A 6,000-nucleotide genomic window follows, 5' to 3' on the forward strand; every position below is an offset into this window, starting at 1 on the left:
AATGGGACCTACAAGTTGTATTAAGAAATAAATTCTATTTACTCCGACACTTTTTCTTTATATAATGCAAAAGCCTTTATTGCTTTGGTATGATTCCCTATCGCTGGAGCTCTTTTCTGTTGACTGAGTGAATTAGAAATCAATGACCAGATTTTTTTATTCTTCCATTTATGTGCTAGTGATTTAGGCTGTTGTGTTCCTTTACTGTTAATGGGGTTTAGAAGCAGAAGACCCCTTCATCTCCCAAGAACTGTTAACTCAAAGTCTTAGCCTAGAATTGCAAATATATACTATGTTACAGCAAACAAAATCTGTTTAGAAATTCCGTATCATCATCTACATCCGATCCCAAATCACAGGGGTTGCAAATACTAATAAAGCAGGAAAAAAATAAAACAAAAGTAGAGGAAAAAGCAGCTAGCCTACACAGAGTGCGGTATTGACTGGCATGTTGTAAAAAGAAAAAAAAAAAAAAAAAACAACAACCCACCACATAAGTTTCTAAATGACACAGTTTGTTCCAACCCATTTAACCTACACAAAATGCCAGATACACATGAACAGCAGGATTTGCAAACAATACAGACAGCTCTGCCAGCAAGTCTCAGGAAATCACACAATATCTGTCTCAATAGAGTTGGTCTCACAGCAATACAAATTTCAGAAGGTAAAACAAAAATGAAGTCAGATTGCACTGCTAAACATTTTCAGTCTGGTTTCCTTTACCCTGTTCTTTTTAGCAAACTTATTTACTATATATACATATTTATTTTTTAACTACTCTGGTGCTATTTGCTATTCCTTTTTGCACTAAAATTTACCACAGGTGGATAATGTATTTCTTCAAAATCCCACATGACTTTATCAAGCCTCTGTACTGCCTCATCAGTCTTCCAACACATTGCTGGGCTGCAAGATGAAAGACTTACTTTGCTCTTTTAAGAACAAGTGTACTCAAGAAGACTCAGAAGAATTAACTGCCTAGCCATCCTCCATTAACAAGCTTAAAAATTTTTCTTTGTATAGTCTACAGTTATGAATGTATATGGGTTATCAAAAGACAGAAAACCCATTTGCAAATATTCCACTTACATTATGAAACATTTTCTGTAACTGTAGCTAAAGAAATGCATTAACTATGTATAAAGCCTAAGGGTAAAAAAAGTGTAGTCTTTTTCCTTAAAAATACTTTAACTGCAACAAGTAATACTGAATTATAGATAATGCTGCTGAGAATTAGTCAAAAGAAATTTTATAATAAAATCCCTGAATTTAAAGTTCTGCCTATTCAAATAAATACAAGTCAAATTTTAAAATGGATTTGCTTAATCCTGTTCTAATTTCCTGATACAACTGTGCCCTGGTTCTGTTAAAGTTGACGGTTTAGGATTAATTTAGTCAACGACACTTCATATGTATTCAGGCACACCCACTTTGTAACACTGTATTTGATTACGTCTGAACACTACTACCTTTACAGTGTTCAAGGAGTGTTGACATCTCTTATAACTTGTTAAAGAAAAATTAGTTCCAAGATATTCTGTAGCAAGCAAAGCAAGGGAAGTATGACTTAAAATACGTTTAAATTGTGTCTCCATCCAGTCCTGCTACCAGAGGATAAAAAAAAGTTTGAGAGTGTTACAGTAGAAAGAACAAGACTAGTGTGACCAACTTCTTTCTCTCTCATTAATGCTAGAAAACAGGATACATTTGGGTCCATGGCTCACAGCACCCTAGGATAATGGGCTCCCAGCAGCTTCGTGCTTTACTATCTTTAATGTTACCAGGTAACATCTCCTGTAAGGCTTGCTAATGTTGATACACTTACTCCAGATAAAGCACAGCACAAAGAACAAAAGAAAACCTTTCTTTGAAAGGCCTTGAGAAAGCCATATATTTAAATTATGTCAGAGAATCCTTCTGTGGCACCAGTTACTTGAAAGTCACACTTCCCTCCAGAACAAGCCTCAGTGAAAGGAAATGTAGACAGAGCTCAGGATACACATCTCAAACGATGGCACACAGAAATATTTCTCCATCCAGTCTTTAGATAACAAAATGCAAGATGAGGGGATGTTGCCCTTAAGCCAAGACATACACATTGACTGGGTGGAAGAAGCTATGTAAGTTAGGGAAAAAAAGAAAATAGCATGAAAGAATCAAATCTTTATTATTAACGAAGAATAAGGTGTTACCATAGCTTAAGGTCGCATATGACAAAACAATCTTCAGTTAATGCCACGTCCATCACGTACTGACAGAATCAAAATTAGAACATAATATTGTTCATATTTTCTTTCTTTAAAACCATTTGTAGAATTGCAATTTGCAACATGCTCAAAGACCAAGTTCCACACAGGCCCAGCAGGCTCTGTCACTCAGGGTCTGGAATGAGAGCAGTCAGGGGACACTGGGGTCAAATGAACTCCTAATATCAGGTGAGGAAAAAGGATTTGGTAGAACCTGCAATATCTTTTAAGTGATGTTTATTTAAAAAATCATTTAAAAAACAACACAGGGAATCTGATAAAAGAAACTAGAATAAGCATGGTGTTCCCACATACTTCAAGTCTTCATCTATCCAGCAGAGTTTCTGTTTGTAGAATGAACATTTTATTAAGAATATAACCTACCACAAGAAAATGGCAAAAAAATGGCAGTATCAGAATAAGATACATTGGCAGAGGGAGGGGGGGGGGATAAAAAAAACAAACCTCTGTGCAGGGAGGGAGGGGGACAGAAAGCTAACCTTTATCAAGCAACATCCTTCTATCTGTTTAGAACAACTTTCTTCCATAAAACTTGACAAAGCTAGTGTGCCAATATAAAAAGCAAGTAGCTTTTTTTGAACTCAACAAACCTATATAAAGCTGATATTTAATTACCTGCTCAATATCTGATAATTTTACATGTGCAACACCATATCTGTCCATTTTAGAACATAATCTTCCCAAGGGAAGAGCTGGTGTAATGCACTATGCAATTTTTCACCCTGAAAGTCATTAGTATAATAAAATAAAAGTTAAAAAAAAGTTGAAAAAAAGCTATGTTTACAGCCAAAATAAATAAGAAAACAATGAAAAGATTATGCTAATACTTCCCAAAATAAGAACACACTCAATGAAGGTCTTGAACACTGTCTTGAAAGTCAAACCAACTTTGAAATCATACACAACAAAAATTTTAAAAGCAGCACCATTAAATCTTTGTGAGGACCCTGATAATTTGCTCTGTTTATCTGTTTTTCTCCATTTTAGATGCAGCATACATACTTTACCAGGAATCATTTCCAAAAAAGGCAAAAGTTAAACAATTATGAAAATCACCTGCATAAAAAAATAAATGAAAGGAAACAAAGCATGTATAGTGCCAGGAAAAAAAAACAAAACAAAACAAACCACAAAACTGATCTTGGGCAAAACTGATCCTAGGCTACAAAGCATACCTGAAAAAGCTAATCACAGAAATTCTAGAACAGGGAGATACTTAATTGAGGAATCCAGATAGATGAACTCTCACAAATCTTGCCAGAACAGTACTTCAGACTATTTCTTCCCCCATTCCTCTTTCCTGCCTTTCTGCAGAATGTTAAACCCATCCCTATAGGAAAGCTGGCAGCTCCATTTCATAGGTCTGCATCCCCACCTAAATCCACCCTCATCCCCAGTTTGAGCTAAGACACAAAGCTTTATGAAGAGACAGGGGCACACATGGCCTTAAGCTTATTCTGCTACGGGGACAGGAACATAACAGACTGGAAGGCTAACAGTGGGATTTGTAGGGCCATAACTATTACCTCTCCCAAGATCTCACTGAGCTCACTCCCCATTCACCAGAGCACCCTATGCTGGATTCTAACTTGCATCAATTTAAGTAGTTTGTAAAGTAAGGAGAACCTAATTCTGCCACCTGTTCTCACACTGAACAGCAACTTATTGCTTATGTAGTTGGACAGATTTCAGAGGAATTATATTCAAAGATATGGACACACTCCAATATAAAGATGATAGGTAGAAAATGATAATCTTCTGAAGGACAAATTCTATCTACCTGTTATTATCTACCTATCTTTATATCTCAAGTCTCACTATTTTCTTTGTCTTTGCATTAGGAGTAAGGAAATGTATGAATTCTATATGGAAAGTAAAGTTAGATAGTTAGCATACCTGTCTTTAATAGTTGGTGAAAGTGAAGACAGATTTTTTTATTATTATTAATTAAAATGGAGAACTACCCAAAAAGGTTGGCAGTGCTGGTGTCAAAGACAGATTCAGAAAGCTAAATTTATTTGTAATTACTTACCCGCAAACAGAGATAATCTTTCCTCAGCTCTGCTTCCTTTGCCCATTAGCTTTAGTCAGTGCTTTGTATCTTCTTCTCAGGGACTGGCTGAAAGACAAATTTTGGCACAGTCACCCCAGATATAAAAAAACCAAAACAAATAAAAAAGAAAGTTCTGTCTAGAAGTGTGAAGTCATGTAAGGAAGTATTGACAATTCATCTTATCTTACAAACGCATCAGAAGCATGATATATTTAGAAACATGTCCCTAATGCACTATCATGAATACTGGCCAGAGCTCTGGGGACATAAAACTGATAGTGACACAAGATGAAAGATAAAAAAATGTCAAGGATCATGCAAAATTAATTTATCTTAAACTCTACCATTACTACAATTCGCTAATATGGGTATATTGTTTTCCTCATTTAAATTAAAACATTGCTCCATAGTTTCCTTTCCACCTCAGAAACATTCTCTTTAGACTTCTTTGCTTCAGCTTCATATTTAAACTGTTAGGGGTTTTTTTGGACCAAAAGTGCAAGCTACCAGAAAAGTCATAAGGATGCATAGCATCATATAAAATGAAAACACATTAGAAGTGGAAAATCGTATTCCCCCTCCCCTCATCACACAGTCAGAAAACTAAACAGATAGCCTACTTACAATCCACTTAATCGTTGCTGCTTTACACATCCATTGTAAACCACAGTTTTGCTTAACCTTTCTTTCCCTAAAAAAAAAAATAAAAAAATTAGTGTCTTCCACACATTCCATTCTCAGAGGTCACACCTTTCCCCAATAACACCTTTTCAACATATTACACAAGACATTTCCACTTTTATTTTACATGTTTTCTTTCGTCAGCTCCACTCTATCTTACAGCAACATGATAGTTCTACCCCCACTGATACTTTGCTCTAGGAATTGCTTCCAGGAAACAATCGCACAAGAAGTAGTTATAAGAAAATGCTTAGTGAAGTGGATTTTCAGGGAAGGACTTAAGCAATAGCCCATGACTTGAGTGGAGCTAGTCCCCTCCAAGAGGGCCCATGCCCACAATGCAGGGAGCAGAAGGACCAGGATGCACCCAAGCAGCAGGTTGCCTTTGATTTCCCATACCTGGGACATGGGACTGGGCAAACAGAAAAACCCTCACAGCTCTGTGTTAGCTGTGCACTAATCCCCAACACCACAGCATGGAGAATCTGGGATGAACAGCATGACCTTCACCTTTACCACCACCACATGACTCTGCACATGCTTTTATACAGATTCACATACACACTCATATATGACAAAAATAAACTCAAGAGAAGAACAAACTTTGCTCTAGCAAGACATCTTGGATACAATCGTGATCTTTAACAAAAAAGGTTGGCAGTACCATACCAACCTGGCAAACTAGAAAACACAAGTCAGCAAAAAAGATACAGGGATGGCTACAAAGAGATCCTCAGTTGCTCTTAAAAAAAAATATCAGTCCTTATTTTACAGCAAAGTTTGCTTCCTAAGCTAAAAATTTCAATATCCACTAAAAAAAGGAAGGGGGAAAAAAAAAACCAAAACCCTAAATAAGTTAGCCTGGCCGGACGACAGCTATGGAGAAATATGATGATAGTGTAAATCACAGAGGAGGGAGAGGAATTACACAGCATGACTCTAAGGGGCATAAATGAAAGAGTGGGATGAACTTCGGGAAGAGGGTAGCATAGACCA

General features: G+C 36.5%; 1 protein-coding gene across 3 annotated transcripts in view; it reads right to left on the reverse strand.

Moving 5' to 3' along the window:
* The window catches only part of FARS2 (phenylalanyl-tRNA synthetase 2, mitochondrial), a 255,170-nt gene extending 250,155 nt beyond the window's left edge, over window positions 1–5,015 (reverse strand). For all 3 annotated transcript variants that reach the window (XM_009279173.1, XM_009279174.1, XM_009279176.1), the window contains exons 1-2: window positions 4,948–5,015; window positions 4,303–4,389 (exon numbers count right to left, since the gene is read on the reverse strand). The gene's annotated coding sequence lies outside the window, so the exon portion shown is untranslated. The remainder of the gene's footprint in view (window positions 1–4,302; window positions 4,390–4,947) is intronic.
* Between the last annotated feature and the right edge of the window lie 985 nt (window positions 5,016–6,000).

The sequence above is a fragment of the Aptenodytes forsteri genome, unplaced genomic scaffold, assembly GCF_000699145.1.
Source record: "Aptenodytes forsteri isolate BGI_AS27 unplaced genomic scaffold, ASM69914v1 Scaffold81, whole genome shotgun sequence".
Classification (NCBI taxonomy): domain Eukaryota; kingdom Metazoa; phylum Chordata; class Aves; order Sphenisciformes; family Spheniscidae; genus Aptenodytes; species Aptenodytes forsteri.